Source organism: Gavia stellata, chromosome 3 (assembly GCF_030936135.1).
Source record: "Gavia stellata isolate bGavSte3 chromosome 3, bGavSte3.hap2, whole genome shotgun sequence".
NCBI classification, from domain to species: domain Eukaryota; kingdom Metazoa; phylum Chordata; class Aves; order Gaviiformes; family Gaviidae; genus Gavia; species Gavia stellata.
The window spans coordinates 86675429-86695055 of record NC_082596.1 but is presented as its reverse complement, the minus strand read 5'-3'; the positions used below and the strand labels follow the sequence as shown (position 1 = coordinate 86695055).

At 36.5% G+C, this 19627-nt stretch overlaps 1 pseudogene; it reads right to left on the bottom strand.

Moving 5' to 3' along the window:
• Positions 1–18012: 18012 nt before the first annotated feature.
• LOC132316818 (5S ribosomal RNA) lies at positions 18013–18131 on the bottom strand (annotated as a pseudogene).
• Between the last annotated feature and the right edge of the window lie 1496 nt (positions 18132–19627).

Genomic DNA, 19627 nt, shown 5'->3' with positions numbered 1-19627 from the left:
CCAAAATTGTCTTTGCTCCTTAAGTTGGTGGGTTAGTGCACGCGGCTCCAGATACCACATGCAATCTAAGTATTCTCTTAAATACCTTACCACAGCTTTTATTTAAACACTATTACTACCCAAGATTACCCAAGATCTGGAACCCTATGAGTATACTCTTGTCTGGATTTTGAATAGGACTGGCTTCTGCTCCTCTTTCTCCTTCACCGCAGCCTCCTTCCTCAACACTCCTGCTTTTAGTTTCACTCTGGATGAGATGGCTAGAGACAAATGGAAATCAGAACTCTGGAAAACAATGAAAATGAGTTTTGGTTTGTTGGGTTTTTTAACATAGACCCCATAACTTGAAGTACACTATGGTGCAATATCATTGCACAACTGGAGATGAAAATGCTTTTTTGTGCTAAATGAGTCCAAATGAGTTTGTGGAGACATTAACCTTTCAGAATGACGGTGATAATGAACTTGGGCAAGATGTCAATTTAAATATCTTCATATGTTATCAAGACAGAAAATCAAAGTACTGAATTAGTTGGTGGGTGGGTTTCTTTTGTCTGGTGCAGTCAGAGATGTATTTACAAGAACCTTTTAAACTTACAGGTAGAACAAACAAGAAGCCTGAAACACACTACAAATGTTTATTTATATCAGGGTACTGAAATCACTGCCTAGCAAATAGGGACATGGCTAAACAATACAGATGAGTCAATTTAGTAGCTTGCTGACACCAAACCCACAGATTTTATTCTTCACAAGCTGCTTCTGTGCATCTCCTGAATTTCTGCAATGTTCTGCCACCTCCTAAATGCCAACTCTGGCACTTATTAAACTGATTGTTGAGGAATTGACCAAAAGGCGAGTAAATTTATTTCAGCAATGCAGCAGAATTTTTTTTTTTTTAATTGGATCAGCTTTATTTCAGTTGAATTGGCTCACCAAAAGATCAGAGGATCAATAGAGCAATTGCAAAGGAAGAAACAGAAACACATGTTTTGCTTCTGTTGGAGGGAATCTTTGGTAGCAGCAAGCTTGTATCTGAGAAGTCATATTAAGATTGCTAAGATGAACTCAGGATTTGACCTAATATTTCAGCATAAGATGTAATACAATGCAAAAATATCTAGTAAATGTTTGAGATATGTGTAATAGTCATAATGTGACTCACTTGGAGGAGAAGCTGGCTTCTCAAGAAGAATCTTAAAATGAGTCATCAACTTGGTGTATGTTTTTCATCATTTTGAGTATTTCATTTTTTCTCTTCAAATGTAGATAGGACAAAAGTTTGCAGAAAATGTTTAAGCTTGAAGAAACCAGATGAATTGGAATGACAGCATAGAAGGCTGATTAGGATTTTTTGACTTAGTCCAAGGTCCCCCAGAAGGGGTTGGAGAATAATGTGTCTGTCATTACTCCATAAAAACAGTCATTAATCCTTGTAAGTTCGGTAGGGACAACTCTCATTTTGATATGATACTTTTCTAATGTAGCACGCCTTAGCTGTGGACAAAATTTATTTTAATTACTGTGTAATTAACAGTTATACTTTATTTTTAAACTCTGGTTTTATATGTATGCATGCATAATATAAATATCATTTTTATATATGTTTGTATACACACATGTATAAAAGAAATTAAAATACTTTTCTACAGATAATATTTATGTCTTCTGTGTTGATGCCACAATTCCTTTAGAGGCTACTTTTTCTGGTCTAATAGCCTTTCTTTCCTCTCCGCTGACTTCGGGTCTTTACCAAACCACAGCACTCCTTTCTATGCAGTGTAGACCCAAGAACAGCCATGAGATTATCACGTGGCATATAACATTCAGTTTTTCACTTAAATCCAGTAGTTTAAAATTAGCAGCATCTAAATATTTCCTTGAAGCATTAATCTTAGTACGAACAATATATCTAATTAGAACAGCCAAAAGACCTTTTAAATACATGCAATATTTTTAGCAGTTTGCGACTTTAGTTTCCACATCTTTAATTGCTTGAAGCTAAGTGTGCCAGAGTATATCTTTATCAGGCTGTTCTTTAAAATACTATCTAAAGACTTAAGATGTGATTTTGCTTACCCTTACATTAGTGTGTATCAGGATTAATTCTGCCAAAGCTAATAAAAACCAGCAGTATAAACCTGTAGCAAGAGAAGTCAACTCTTTTGAATTCTTTCTACTTGAGTTTCCTTCTTGTGAACTAGGTCCTGAATTTTCTTCTTCATCAAGATTTTTTCTATGACTGGACAAAGCACTTTCTAGAACTTCAGAAAAAATAGAAGATGTTTAGGTTTTATTTAGCAGTCAGTGGCAGTCTGAAGATCTCTGTTGACTCATAATTCACTGCAATATGTGCACATCATTTTGACCAACAGAACAGATAAATAAATAAGAGAAGGAGTGTTACAGAACAAAGTAAAGTACTTAAAGTAAATACTTGACATCTGATTTTCCAGCCCCATTTAGAAGGACAAAGGATGTCAAAACCAAGCTCCAGATTAATCCAGCTTGAGTTTTCCAATGGTATTGTAAAAGATGGCAAATGTATTCAAATACATGTGTGTCTATGAACATATTTAGGCACAACAAATTATACTAGAAGACTAGAATATATACATACAAGCCTCACTAGGGGTCAGAACACTGTTCTACCCCATGAAGGTCACATCACATAATATTTTGACAGGATTTAAACAGAATAAAAATTACCTAGAATTGATATGAACAAGGCTGCAGTTTTTAGTCTGGCAAAAGCCTAGGAAATACCACATACTTACATGTTGTAATTATGAATGATGATGAAGTGAAACAAATAGACAAGCAAACCAAATACCAAAACAATGGAAGACTTCTCCATGTTTTTCCACCCTTCCAGAGACATTTGCTTTAGAGTTAAGGTCATAATTTCTCCTCTCTTCCCACCCCCATTCTACACTCCCTACATCAGCTAGTAGAGAAGGAGCAAACTCACAGAATTTATTAGTCTGCCACATGTTCATGGGGTAGCTCTAGGTGACATTATATACACTGTAGGGATACAGTTATCTTAAGGCAGTCTGCACCAGTTCTGTCACAAAAAGATAAATGTAACAGTACTGCCCCTAGGGCTTGTACGGATTTCATTGTACCTGCATGATTAATATCAGTTGATTAGCTAGCACAAAGCAGTCTAAGTAAAATGTGAGAGAAAAAGTAGGCTAAGCTTGTAACTTGCTTACGATCACCTCAGCATCTCCTTAAAATTAGATTCATTTATTATCTTCTAGGGTAGTTTCTGCAACTATCCATTCATAGAATCCCTACTACCCCTTGTCTGCCAAAAATATATTTCATATAGTTTGCAAATGTCAGAATATTAGTATATATGAGTGGGAAGATTACAGTTTCCTTAGTATGATTACAAAATTAACATTTTAGATCAAAAATCAAACATTCACTGACTCAATCTCTCCAGTACTATCAGGTAGCTCTCAATTGCCTGTAAGCACTTTTCAATATATCTTTATATTCTGTCAACCTGTAGAAGTATGAAATGTGAAGTCAGGCCAAAATATTACTCCTTCTTCCTCTGTGTGGGATATACTTCTCCATTTCTCATCTCTTCCATGTGTGTTCCAAAACTTTACATGGAGGAGATCCTTTGAATTGACTGTCCACGTGCAAAATCACCTGGGATTGCCAGTACAGCAGTTCTTGGACATACAGCAGCTATGAAAGTTATGCTAGTTATGTGATATCTGAACAAGTGCCAAAGTCTTCTCAGCAACCATTTTCTAGAGAAAAGTCTGTCCAAGGCCAAAGTTATGGCTTCAAAAATGTTACCTGTTATTTTGGCTCTTAGCTAAGCAGCACTGGGGAGGCTACACAAAGTGGTAAACTATAGCACATTATCCATAAAAATTGCCACCAATCAGCAAAATTTTGACCAGTGAGAGTGCCCCTCTCTACTAGTCCATTTGCAGTTTTCACATTCTGTGTTTCCTTTCATGTTCCCTTTTATTGTTAAAACCAAGAAAGGTTCTAATAATAGGTCTTTACATTTTATGTAAAGGTCTACATTTTATGAATTCAGAGTATTACCAATTCCTTCATGTCTGTGAAACATTTTTGGGTACTGCCCGTCAAGTCATTCCACATAAGTTAGAAGTTAAATACATTAAAATGTATTATTATTTTAAAACACTTTAAAGAAGGATACATGCTATACAGTTTTCTTATTCTGAGATATTACTTGCAATAGTTCTTTGCTTAGACTTGCATATCTTTGGTGTCCTCAATGAATATTACTGTATTGTTATAGGTGTATAACAATGTGCTACCAAATGTTAATGTAAAAATGAAATTCTGAGGGACCGTATAAGTAAGCATATCTAATCACAGACTCTAGAAGTTTGCGTACTTACTGAAGACAATTGGTAGTGACCTATTTACAATCATGCAGTAATTACTTCTGATGGTGGCTTCAGTCCATTGAAAAAGCCCACTTTTTTCCATCTATTATTGTCTATAACACGGAGAGCTATTAAATCACCTGTAACACCATTGGAATCTTTAATATAATTACTGACTTTCACTATTCATTGTAAATTACCTGTCTTTTTATTACAGATGCATAATTTCCCTTGTAATTTATCTATAAATTAAAACTATATTTTTGAAGAACAACAATGAAACAAATTCTGCAATATCTTTGCCGAAGATCAGTATTCAGTAGTTCTCCATACTAATATATAGTCTTCATTGTCTAAAAAGAAACATGATACATGTTATTCAAGCAAAACTATTTGTACTAAAGATGATTCTGTACTGTAATCTACAAAAAGTGAATTCAAAGTGGACTAATTATTCCTGGTCAGATGGATCCCATAAAACTAAGGATACTATAAATAAAGACTGCATCCATATGTGAAAAATGCAATATAAGTTATTATTGTCACTGATTTTTTCATTCTCATCAAACAAACATTTTATTATCCCAGTATTGAAGATAGGTCACCAAATTAAATAGGTCATAGAACTGATATCTTTTAATAAATAGTAAAAGAAGTTTGGTTTGAGGGTTTTGTTTTTGGTTTTCATTTTAAAGAAAAAGAAGAATAGACAAAGCTGTTGAAAGAGAAATGTAGGATAAAAAAAAAGAAGAAACTGTGATCAGCAAGCTAATATTCCTCTGCATAGAATTGCTTAAGATTTGAATTTTCATTTCAAGGACACCCAAAACTCCAGTTAAGGGTAATTAAGAAATGTGGCAGGAAAAAGACAGAACATTTTTCTTTCTGAATTTTTTGAAATCTAAAATCCTTTCTGGAACTCATTTGCAAGCATTTAGGACATCTTATGAACTGAGAATTTTGTCTTAATACATTAAAATATAGGTTTTAAACCATAATATTTTTTATCCTTTAAAAAAAACTTTAATTTTTAATATTAGCATAGAATTCGTAAGTTAATGTTTACAAAATGTTCCTGTCTGATCATTAACAAGGTAAAGCGTGTACTGAAAATTGGCAAGCAAGTAATTCCAATGAAACATTTCTGCAGGCTGCAATCTCTCATGTTTCAGAAACTTAAGAAAGTGCTTAACTAAGAAAGAATTAAGAATCACTTGAAAAAATTAGATTATTTAGGTTAGTAAAGTTAGGGTGGATGCATGCAGAAACTGTATGCTTGAAGAATGTGATTTAGGTCCCTTAGCTATTGTCCACTTAGTGACAATAAACATAAAGATCCATACATATTTTCAGGATTTCATACATCAGTTAATTGATATTACTTTGTTTTTTGAATACATCTTCTTGAAATAATAAGGATTTTCTTATATTGTAAGTCTAAGTGCATGACTCTACATGAAAGTGGGAAAACCGGAACTAATATAGTTTGCAAAGCCTTAAAAATGCATTAATCAGCATTTCATTTGTTTCTTATTACTGGCTATAGCCTGATTTTGTAAGAAAAAGGAGGTAGGTGTTTATGTACATTGAAATACACATACATACACACATACACAGACATAGAAACAAGGCTGTTGTATGTATATCCCCCACTAGTGACTTGCAAATCAGCTGCCTGATTTCTACTACATCATGCTAATTGTTTCAAAAAATATTCTTTCTACAGCCTTCATGAAAATAAATATCCAGGTAGAAATGAAAAATACATATATATTTATTCTCCAGTCTGCAGAAAAGACATCACTGAATCCAGAGAGCTCTATACCTTGAAGACTCCAATCTACCAGAAAAATGGTTTCAGTAGTTCTACTCTTTGCAGAAATTTCCCTTTTTAATTTCCAAGACAAACAGAAAAAAGAGTTTATACACTAGGTAGAAAGCACACATAAAATTGTAAAATTTTCATTAGCACAATATTGTCATGGACATACAAGGTAATAAAATCACAATTGGGTGGGAAGGGGTGACATTTTCCTATAAGATTTTCTTCCCTCTCCCCTTATTTTTAAGACAATTATTTGTAGCAGCTCAAAAATTCTGAGCGTTAATGTAAGTTTCAGTTAAGAGGAATTAATGGGAAGAATTATACAACCTGGCAATAACAACTACAATCAATTAAATAGGTACATAAATGTTCTCACTGATTAATCTAGATGTGAAGTATATTTACCTAAGCATAGCATGCATCTTTATACATCTTTTAATTTTTCTAGGGATTTAGTTGGGATTCTTTCAAACTATTCTTTACATTACATAAAAATGTAGGTCTGCTGTGTTCTCTGAGTAATATTTTCTTTTCATTTTAACATTAAAATAATTATACTGTGTATAGAAGATATAATGTATAATAAAATGACATCTTTATACACTTTTTAAATATTAAAATAGTTTTATGAGTATTGTTCTATTAATAAGATATGTATTATCTTCCTAATGGTTATTGTAATATTAATAAAATATATACAACACTTCTGTAATGATTACTGCATTTTAATAAGATGTATAGAAGATGTTTATAAGATGGGAGAGTATTAAATTTTTTCCTGACTATAGAATAAGCTGTTACAGTGCATACTGTAAGGCACAGTAGAGAGGTGTCAGTGATTATGTGTAATAAAGGAGAGCTATATAGCATGCCTACAGATGTTGAACATTTGTACTCCAAGATAGCTTATGTTATTAATTTTAAAATAATTTCCTTTAAAAGTATCCATGTTTTGTTCATAATAAAAATAAAATGCTGTAACATTTTGTCCAGTGTCAAATGCAGCACTAACTTCTTTTCTAGGAAGAAGTAATATGGTAGAATAGGTTTTGACAGAAAAAAAAGCAGGCATTGGAAAACAAGACTCATGGAGAACAATGAATGAGAAGAAAATAAAGCAACCAAAAGTGCAGTCCCACAAATTCTAGTTATTTAGTGAGAGCCATCTAAAACTAAAATGTTGAGAAACATTTCCCAGTTATGTAAAATCTATTATTTTCTTAACATTCAGGAATATTCAGAATCTAGCTTTCCAAGAATGAAGTCAAAGTAGTTCTTTACTAATTTATGTGTAATGTTGCAGCTTTTAAAGGCTTCTATCAGATCTACAGACTCTACACTACAGAACTTATCAGTGAAGTGGTTATGAAAAAGAGAGTATAGACAGAAAAAAATAGCTGGTGAATATGTAAGATGGAAATCTTCAAACAAGTTAGTGTTTTCCAAGATGCACACAGTTGAATTTTGCAGATTCTTTATGTCAGATTTTTCTGTCCAAAAGGTTTAAATAACAAAGTCTACAAACATACAAACAAGAATGTGCCGAAGAGGACAAGAAAGGCTTCACACAGCTTTCGTTTCAGTGCCTTGTTTTTCAGACGGAAAGACAAAATTAGATGCGTAAATTAGGAGGTTGTTTGTGGAGAGAACGATACCCCTCTGGAAGGCAGTTTAGAACTTTTATATTGGCTCCTCCACCTTTGGATAGGAACATAAAGAGTATCTGAAAGATCACGCAAGCCCTTTGATTTTTTTTATTTGACAGCTCACATCTTAATTTATTTCACCATCATGAAAATGATACAACAAAAGATCAGACAGCATCCAATGCAAAGGAATAGCACACCATTTATACCCTCCAATTGGAAACCCCAAAATGAGGGACATAATCTTCAGAGCTGTAGGTCTTCAAACCCTTTTTCAGTGTTCACAGCTCCTGGCCTTATGCAAATCTTTCAGATTGTGAATTATCCTCCTTAAGTACCTATCTTCTTTTAAGGGCTGAGGCCTTCTCCACCCTATGGCATCAGACTTTGCCTGCTGTGATCTAAGTGTCCCTTGACTGTACCAGGAACTCTTGCATGGCTAAGGTGGGGAGCAGCACTGACCGTACCAACTTGAGGTGGGTAACGAGAGCGGGAATAATCAGTCATCCCCTGGCATCCTTGGAACATCCCTTACCTGGACTGTAGCCCGAGTGGAATGGTACCAGTGTTACTGGAATTCCAGTAACTTTCCAGTAACTTGCTGATAACTAAAGCCAATCATCTTGTGAACCTATAAACGGTGGTTCCAAGTGAGACCCTTTGAGCTCTCCTGGACCACAGTGGGCTGTGACCAGCATCTCCCTCTGAGTGGGACGCCTCTCAGAGTCTCATGAACTCTCCAGTTTATGAAATTCGGAGGACTGCCACCAAAAGCTGGCAACGGGACCTGGGCTGAAACCCTCTCCCCCACAAGGCTCAACCCTCGCCTGTTGAGAAATTATGAGACGTTCAAAGTGAGTATTTCACAGAACTCGAGGGGAATTTTCAGTTATACCTTTCTCTCTCTCTCTTTTTCTGTCTGTCTGTCTGTGTGCATGCTTGTGTGAATCAGTCTGAATATTCAATAGCAAATATAGTATTACCATTTCAAATATGTAATCAAACCACTGTTGTGATTGTAGTAAATTCTATCAACTCACTTTGTAAATGTTAAATTAATCCACAATTAAGTGTTGCTAAGACCTTATGATTTACCTTAAACTGTGAATGAACCTTAGATTGCTGCTAAATACATATAATCCTTTAGATATAAACTGTTGACCAAGTCTGAGACTAGGATTAGAGCTAGCCACACCTAGACTCCTCTCTGAGAAGGAGTTTAGAAAGCAAGGGGATCTATTCTGAACCTCATGACTCAATGGGAGGGTCTTCATTATTCTTTGTATTTCTTCCATTAGACATAAACCGTTGACCAAGTCTGAGACTAGGATTGGACCTAGCTGGTCTTCTCTGAACCTCATGACTCAACAGGAGGATTTCTTTGTCCCTTGTACCCTTCCTTTCCTTTAGACATGAACTGTTGACCAAGTCTGAGACTAAGTCTGGATTCAGCCGCACTTAAACTCCTTTCTGAGAAGTTTAGAAAGCAAGGGGGTCCATTCTGAACCTCAAGACTCAATGGGAGGGTCCTCTTTATCCTTATACTTCTCCTGTCTCTCTCTATAAATCATTCTGATTTGATTCTAATTTGATTTTTCTTTATATGTTTTAGTAAGTAATAGAGTGAACCTTGCCATCGAATTCTGTTAAGTTGCATTTTTGTAAACTTCTATTAAAATCGCTTTTGCCAGTATCCTTGACGGAGTTTGTTTAAGCGGCCTAAACCACTCATTTGTGACAGCTTCTTACTCTTTGTTTGTTCATTTCCCTTCATACCTTTTCATACAGTATTTTGCTTCCTCTGTATTAACCTTTGATTAAGTACAGACAGAAATACAATACGGAATTATATAGAAAACACAGGCTACAGAAATACTGATGTTTTGTGAGAACTTTTCATCGTACTCAAAGAAGCTAAGTAGGTGAGACTGGACCACAGTAGTATATTTTAGCAACCTACCACATTATTTATTGTCATAACCAAAAAAGCACTGCACTGGAAAACAGTAGGTTACTCCAGAACCTATAACAACAAACTTCTACTGCTTGTACTGCACTTCATTTAATAATGTAGTACTTTTGATATAGTTTTGGTTTCTTTTTTGATGAGATTTATGGTGTTACACAGCTTTAGGGATGACTGATAATAAAGTGATTAGATATGATGACCCCAGTGATGTTTTCAGTCATTTGTTCTTTGTTTTACTTATTGAAATCTCAGATAATTTATTTTGTCTTCCCATTTATATTGCAAACAGCACCTCAAGATTACATCTTTTTAGCTTACACTATTAAGTACTTAAAGTGACACAATCTGAGAACTACTTAATTATTTATTCTTTTTATTAAAAATAAATAACCAGAAAGAAAACATTTTAAAGATAATCGTTAAGTGTAGCTGTAGGTAGTATAATGTGCAACAATCTTTCCTGGGAGTAATCCACCAATTAAAGAATCCTAATTGCTAAACAAGACAATTGCTGAATGACCATAACAGCGGAACACAGTTCATTTGACAGTAACCAATCCTATAAATTATCTCATGACAGTGACTGTCATGTCAGAAGAAGCATCCTACCTGTAATCTCTCAGTTTCCTCTATTCTATTTCCTCTGACCTAACTCTACCCTGCTTGACCCCAAAAAAGAAGAATCATACATTTCAAAGGTTATATTTAGTACTTTCTGAAAATTAAGTACTTCTAAGGCATCAAGTATTGGCTACTAAAATAATAAAAATCATAACATCACTCATCGCTGCTAAAAATCTTGGTTGGAGGCCCAGGATCATAAAATCATTCACATGAAATAGAAGTTACCTGTCTTATTGAAGCTCCATTGTCACAGACTTCACATTTCAGAGCAGCTCCAGTATGTTTTGTTCCTAATGATAAACAAGCTGTTCCAAGGTCAAATGAAAAAATGAAACTTAATTTCCTAGAGGTGACAAACATACCTATAGTTCTCTTCCTCATTTTGCAGAGACCTTGTCTCTCCTACTCAAGTTTTCCATATTTCTTCCACCACCTTTTCCAATCATTTTTATCACAGTACCCACATTCTCTTTCCTGATCAAGAGACACCAAATAAGTGTCACCAGGCATAGTTCTTGAGGTCACATATGGGTATCTCTCTTCTATTTGTCTTCCAGCTTTCTAACTTACATGAAGTTAATTTTAAGACTTTTACATCTCTGAGAAATTTGATTGTAACTGTTCAATGGGTTCAAAAGCTATCAATGGGAATGGAAAAGTAGAAGGCAGACACTGATCTCTTAATTCTCATTGCTTTAGAAAAACATAAAAGATTTCTGATGATAGAGCTCTCCCACCAAAGGCTAACTTGAAATAATTCTAAACAGAACTTAGAGCACATTGTCTATCTCCGTGTTAAAACCATCCAATTTCTGGACCCAAGCTGCTCTGCTTATCTTTCAGAGATACGGGACGCATCCAACTAACTCACATCCTATAATGATTGCTACCTTAATGAAACTGGGTATATTTCACAAACAGCATGCTTCTACCATACACAATTGTGGTGGGTTTACCTTGGCTGGACACCAGCTGCCCACCAAAGCTGCTCTATCACTCCCCTTCCTCAACTGGACAGGTGAGAAAAAATATAATGAAAGGTTTGTGGATTGAGATAAGGGCAGGGAGATCGCTCAGCAATTATTGTCACAGGCGAAGCAGACTCGACTTGAGGAAATTAGTCTAATTTTTTACCAATCAGAATCAGAGCAGGATAATGAGAAATAAAAGCAAATCTTAAAAATACCTTCCCCCCACCCCTCCATTCTTCCAGGGCTCAGCTTTACTCCCGAATTCTCTGCCTCCTCCCCTGCGTGGCACAGGGGGACGGGGAATGGGGGCTGCGGTCAGTTCATCACACATTGTTTTTGCCACTCCTTCCTCCTCACATTCTTCCCTGCTCCAGCGAGGGGTCCCTCCCACAGGAGACAGTCCTCCACAAACTTCTCCAATGTGGGTCCTTCCCACGGGCTGCAGTTCTTCACGATCTGCTTCAGAGTGCGTTCTTTCCACAGGGTGCAGTCCTTCAGGAACAAACTGCTCCAGCATGGTCCCCCATGGGGTCACAAGTCCCACCAGCAAACCTACTCCAGCATGGGCTTCTCTCCACGGCTCCACAGGTCCTGCTAGGATCCTGCACCAGCGCGAGCTTCCCACAGGGTCACAGTCTCCTTTGGGAACATCCACCTGCTCTGGCATGGGGTCCTCCCCAGGCTGCAGGTGGATAACTACTCCACCATGGACCTCCATGGGCTGCATGGGCACAGCCTGCCTCACCATGGTCTTCACCAGGGGCTGCAGGGGAACCTCTGCTCTGTGCCTGGAGCACCTCCTGCCCCTCCTTCTTCACTGACCTTGGTGTCTGCAGGGCTGTTTCTCTCACATATTCTCACCCCTCTCTCTGGCTGCTGTTGCGCAGCAGTTTTTTCCCCTTCTTAAGCATGTTATCCCAGAGGCGCTACCACCACTGCTGATAGGCTCAGCCTTGGCCAGCGACGGGTCCATCTTGGAGCCGGTTGACAGTGGCTCTATCAGTCATGGGGGAAGCTTCTGGCATCTTCTTTTAGCCCCCCACCCCCCCGAACCTTGCCACACAAACCCAATACAATGATATTTTTTAAGAGTAACAACTATGCTTTCCTAAGTAAAATATGACAAGAAAGTTACCTTTGTCAAGAGAGTTGTTAACTTTGTGGCTTAGTTGGTGAGAAGGTTCACCCAATTTTCATGACCCTTCATAATAGGAATTCATTTCCTAATAGCTCTCCTAAGAGACAAATGGCAACTAGTAAGCAGTATGTTGATATTCGACTTCTTGGACATAGTGTAAAAACTCAGTTATATGTTACTGAGCTCGGAACTCCTTTAGTCACCTCTTTAAGTAGAAATTTACAGTTTCACCCTAGTTCCAAAAACCCAATTTTGTTAAGAATCGTATTGACATTAAAGTTTCCTTTTGCCTGATATCTAAAATTCTGATTATAGAATTGTGAACCATTGTTAGGTATTAAAATAAAAATAGCCATAAACTTCAATTGTAAGGTTTTTTGGGGACTTGGCCTTAAAAATTACAATGAAGCATTAATTAGACTGTGCCAATATGCACACATAAGAATAAGACTATCATTATATGATTAGATTATGCAATATTCTATTTTCTAATATGAACTATATTTGAAATAGCAAAATATTTTTGTGTCTTGATGTTGTGTTAATCAAATATTAAAGCCTTGAAATCGCTGAATATAATTACACATTTAAGATGTATTTTGATATCCTGAAACCTGAAAGAGAAGTTTCTGTTGAATTTGTTAGTTATGAGTTAAGATCTGTTTTTAAATTCGGAGTTAACAGAACTTTTACAAAATATTATGATGCAAAATGGAAATATATGGATGAAATTTTTTAAGAACAAACAACAGGAGAGAACTAAAAGGATAATTTTGCTAATATTATATCTTTAATTGATCTTACAAAGACAGGTCTTTGTGAGATTTTAATAGTATCTCCCAGATGGCTTTAAAAAAGGCAGAAATTGAGATTACACATTTATCATTTGTAGAAATCTAATTTGTTAAATTTGGACAACTAGTATCAGAATAGTATTGAATAAGAGTGAGCTCTTCTAACATAAATATGGTGCATTACAGACTTGCAACTTTGTCAAGCAGAAGCCTTCCTGAAAAAATGCAGACTTTGAATGAAAATTATTGTAATCCTGAGATGTACTCAGAAGAGAGATTTCTCTAATTGTTTTAGGAAGATTGAGACCACATTCTGGGTCCTAACCCAACTTGTTTTTGCAAATAAAGCTTCTCTAAATATGAAAGAAATTAAAACAAATGTCTTCACCAACAATAATTTGTATCTATACAGTTCAGGTAAGAATGAGATTGCCTCTTTCTGCTCAATAGGTATTTTAAGCACAGCATTATTTGTCATACATATTTCAGAATAAATCCTCTACTCGAAGGAAATAATTGGTTAGCAATACTATAGCTATAGAATAGCACTATTCCATAGATGTAAACACTATGTTCAGATTTAGAGAGTGAAGGATAGATAGAATGATACAGACAAGGAACAACTAACAGTTCGCTCATCCTTCTTTTGAAAGTAAAATTTTTTTGTGCAAAATGAATTAGTTGTTTTAACAGACTGCTTATTTTTATGGAGAGACTTTTCACTTATTTTTGAGCTTTTAGGCTCATGGGCCTTCACTAAATTCTTAAAATTTTCTTTTAAAAATTATTTTAAATATCATTCATAGAGAAGTCAGGGTAATTTTATAATCTCAAGTGGTAATTTGGTGTACTTTGAGGGTACTGATATTAGTTTGTCACGTTCATAATTCATTTCTTCAATGTAGCCTCTGTCAAGGATCTTTGTAGGAGTGTAAAACATTGCTTGCTTTTTTCATTCTTATTTCTTTTGCCCCTTCTCTTTATAGCTCTCACTATAATCTGTGCATGCCCTTTAGTTAGTTGAACCTATGTCTGGCACAGTAAAACTAGGCTGTAAAGGAAAAATACCATAGGAAACAATATGTACTTCTGGAAGACTGATGAAATATGGTTACATTTCTTTTTTAAATTTATATTTCACAGCCATTCTACACTAAAGCTTTAGAGTGTATTCCAGACTTGATTTTGGTATGTTACTTCATTTTATTTACTTTTTCTCTATCATCCTTTACATTTTAAAATATAATTACTATAATACCATTTAGTATTTAAATAATTAGCCTTGCAGCTAAATTGGAACACCGAGTGCTTCTTATTCTGCAAAGCATTTATGCTTGGACTTGAATATGATGGGTCTCTATCTGTTTTCCACTTTAGTCCAGCTCCATTACATTCAGATTACTTCATATTTCTTCTGTGACATTAAATTGTTCTCTGTTTCTCTGTAATGGTGCTCATTATTTGAAACAATTTATACAAATATATTTTTCAGTAATACTGTTTTTAATCTCAATAATGCATTTGTCCCTAGATATGAATGCCAAAATCTTTATTTCAGTTTGGTTTATTGTCCCTGTAAAGGAAATAAAAGCATTTGGGAAATCATTACAAGTAGCCAGACATTTGTCATAACTGGGTGAACAACAGTAGGATTTCCATCACTTGTTCTCTTCCCAGAAAATTTAGAAGAGTTTTGGGGGAACAGGGATATTTTTAGCCAACTGTAGGTCATATCTGGTATAGAGCTAGTTTTGAGGCAAAAGGGTTATAAAACACAAAATTGAGGTTATATATTGGTATTGATAACAATAATAACCACATTCACAAAAGTTACTTCTTTTTCTGCTATGGATATATACATGGAAAGAAAAATAATGTTATTTTAGAGACTTAAGTCTATTTCAGGGTTTAGTAGGTACTGGTACATGACTGCTGTCTTCCTATTTCTATTTGGTCAGAGGTGTTTAGAAGTCTTCCTCTGAAAAGTTTGAAAAAAAGGATGCTCCAAATGAGCCCCAATCTGTTTGTCACAACTGTTCCTGTTGGGAAACTTGGAAATGTCATGCAGACATTGCTACAATTAAAACTCCTGTTTTTCCAAGAGCAGCTCTGAAGGTGAGATACAAAAGTCAAAATGGATGGAAATACAGGGACTGATTAAGTTCTGTGAATCTTATTGCTAGATACACTGGACTGGAGTACGAAGAACACTGTCAAAGTTCTCCAGAAACTTGGGATTTTTCCTGTTGCTCTCTTAGGAGAGCTATTAGGAAATGAATTCCTATTATGAAGGGTCATGAAAATTGGGTGAACCTTCTCACCAACTAAGCCACAAAGTTAACAACTCTCTTGACAAAGGTAACTTTCTTGTCATATTTTACTTAGGAAAGCATAGTTGTTACTCTTAAAAAATATCATTGTATTGGGTTTGTGTGGCAAGGTTCGGGGGGGTGGGGGGGTGGGGGGCTAAAAGAAGATGCCAGAAGCTTCCCCCATGACTGATAGAGCCACTGTCAACCGGCTCCAAGATGGACCCGTCGCTGGCCAAGGCTGAGCCTATCAGCAGTGGTGGTAGCGCCTCTGGGATAACATGCTTAAGAAGGGGAAAAAACTGCTGCGCAACAGCAGCCAGAGAGAGGGGTGAGAATATGTGAGAGAAACAGCCCTGCAGACACCAAGGTCAGTGAAGAAGGAGGGGCAGGAGGTGCTCCAGGCACAGAGCAGAGGTTCCCCTGCAGCCCCTGGTGAAGACCATGGTGAGGCAGGCTGTCCCCATGCAGCCCATGGAGGTCCATGGTGGAGTAGTTATCCACCTGCAGCCTGGGGAGGACCCCATGCCAGAGCAGGTGGATGTTCCCAAAGGAGACTGTGACCCTGTGGGAAGCTCGCGCTGGTGCAGGATCCTAGCAGGACCTGTGGAGCCGTGGAGAGAAGCCCATGCTGGAGTAGGTTTGCTGGTGGGACTTGTGACCCCATGGGGGACCATGCTGGAGCAGTTTGTTCCTGAAGGACTGCACCCTGTGGAAAGAACGCACGCTGAAGCAGATCGTGAAGAACTGCAGCCCATGGGAAGGACCCACATTGGAGAAGTTTGTGGAGGACTGTCTCCTGTGGGAGGGACCCCTCGCTGGAGCAGGGAAGAATGTGAGGAGGAAGGAGTGGCAAAAACAATGTGTGATGAACTGACCGCAGCCCCCATTCCCCGTCCCCCTGTGCCACGCAGGGGAGGAGGCAGAGAATTCGGGAGTAAAGCTGAGCCCTGGAAGAATGGAGGGGTGGGGGGAAGGTATTTTTAAGATTTGCTTTTATTTCTCATTATCCTGCTCTGATTCTGATTGGTAAAAAATTAGACTAATTTCCTCAAGTCGAGTCTGCTTCGCCTGTGACAGACACAGAGAGAGAGAGAGAGAGAGAGAGGGAAAGGTATACCTGTTAAAAATTGTTAAACTGTTTTCATCAGTTAGCAGCACATTCAATGAATTTTTTTCTTACTAATATATTCTTTATTTGAAGTAGAATAACTAAAATCAACTCCTTACTTCCTCTCAGGCATTTCTTGGACACTTGGGAATATATTCAGACTAAGTTAAATATCTGCTTTAGGAACCTATGATTTCTATACACAACAGATGGAAGCAAGCTCTTACTTAGGTGAAAGAAATTAGATGCTCCACTGGCTACTATGAAGGCTGCATAGTGGCTACTAGATTAAATGATTAATTAAATTATGCAATTACCCTTTTTGAAAACTTTTCGATAAATTCTAAACTTTTTAAACAAATTTTCAATATCCAAATGTTAAACAATTGTATATGTTAACTAAAAAGCTGACTGCACAGCTTTTGCTGTTGAACAACAAGTAACATGAAGTGGCTGAGACAATAAATGAATTATATCAAATGTAAGCACCTATTTAGTCAAAATATTGTTTGGTTACCTTGAATAAAGCAGTGAATAATTAAGCCTGAATGATCTGTATTGCAGAGAGGTGACTACAAAATCAGTTTTAACCTCACTATACATGTTTCAGATTTAGGTTAATGCAGACATATCTGCATTTCAGACTTTATGTTACTATCACTTTTGCATGGCTGTGGGAAATTATGGATTTGTACTCTCTGTTATTTTGACTAGCATTTAGGTAAAGAAAGACAAGAGAATCACAGAATCACAGAATCATTAAGGTTGGAAAAGACCTGTAAGATCATCAAGTCCAACCATCAACACAACACCACCATGCCCACTAAACCAGGTACCACAATGCCTCGTCCACACATTCCTTGAACATCTCCAGTGATAGTGACTCCACCACCTCTCTGGGCAGCCTGTTCCAATGCTTCACCACTCTCTCAGTAAAGAATTTTTTCCTAATATCCAGTCTAAACCTCCCCTGGCACAACTTGAGGCCATTTCCTCTTGTCCTATCACTTGTCACTTGGGAGAAGAGACCAACACCCACCTCATCTCAACTCCCTTTCAGGTAATTGTAGAGAGCGATGAGGTCTCCCCTCAGCCTCCTCTTCTCCAGGCTGAATTACCCCAGTTCCCTCAGCCGCTCCTCATAAGACTTGTGCTCCAGACCCCTCACCAGCTTCATTGCCCTTCTCTGGACACACACCAGCAACTCTGTGTCCTTCTTCTAGTGAGTGGCAAAAGCCTACAGCACCCAGTATTCCCAAGTGATCTCCCATCCAAGTACTAACTTGGCCCAACCCTGCTTAGCTTCTGAGATCAGATGAGATTGGGCATTCTCAGGGTCGTATGGCCGTATAATGTATGTGATAAAAAAGTAATGAAAATTAGCAAACATGTTTGAGAAATGGAATATCAGAACAAAACCAACTTAGATTCTTATCCTTAACTTACAAGCATTTACACACAAATACCTCCATGGAACCAAAATTTTTTATTATTATTTTTAATATGTCTTATTAACAGTATGTATTTTTGCAGGGCCAAAATGTAAGCTCTAATCTAGATCACTAATGCTTTATTTCTAACATATGGACTCCAAAAAATTACCTCAGAATTTAAAATATATTGGTTTATAGTGGTAAAATATCAACAAAGGTGAGAGTTCATATTTTTATAAGACAATAAAGCATTATTTTATTCAAATGCAGACTGTTTCTACTAAGTCATAATGCTGTCGCTGTAAAGCAAAACTCATCGCACAGCTAAAATAAGCAAAGATCTCTGAATTTCATTCTGTCAGACTGTTCTGATAAAGTAGAACAGTCATAAAATGAACTTTTCTGGAAATAATTATTTGGAACTGTTCTGTGACAGTAAAGTCCTAACATTAATTTCATATTTATAGAAGCTTGCTGACGTTCTCGTTCATATCAGCCTTAGTAGTTCTGATAAGTTTCCTCAATTCAACCACACTACCTGTGGAGGTGAAGAAAATGAAAGTTCTCATTGCATGTCTATAATTTGCCCAAAATGTGGGAAGAAAACACTGGATATAAGGCAAGACAAGAAGGCAAGAATGAAAGTGCCATATTTTCAACAAATGTACCCTGTGAGTAAAACAAGGAAACAGGTCACATAGGTACAATGATAAGAAAATAGGTTTACTGTATAGTTCTTTCTACATTAATAGCCTTCAGCCTGTAACCTTTCAAAGCAGCTTTCTACCAACAAAATGCCTGATGTCAATTGCCCTAATCTGCTCCAACTTTTGTGAGGGCTTTCTCATACTGTAGGTTATTTGAAAAGGACTGTTAGACAGATTATGCGTGAAAATAAGGTATGTTCATTCTATTTATCAGTATGATAATGGTCCTTATATGGTCTACATGAATAATTAAAGTCTATTTCAGAAGGACCTGTATGTGAAATCTGGAGGAATGTCCCTAATATATCTCATTGCTTTCCAAGAAAATAAAAGAAATATTTTTAAGTTTCCTTCTTTCAGTTTCTAAAACAAAATTACTTTCAATATGGCAGTAAATTAAAAGGTCTAGGAAGGCATGCAGATTAAGCTTCATGCTTTGTATTAGTCCCTTTTCGGATCCATATGTTTGTTTTGGAAACAGACTGAGGACTGACCTGCTCCACAAGTGCATCCCAAGCTGGGTATTTACAGGAGCACAGATATTACCATAGAACTGGACAACATTTAGATAGAATTGTTGAAATACATAATTTGAAACCTCCAAGACAAAATTTAGTTGATTTTTGAGCTTAAAGCAGAGATTTAATTCAATTCCCTTCCTTGTTATAAAGAAATAGTAATAATATATATTAGAGCTATAGCAAGTACT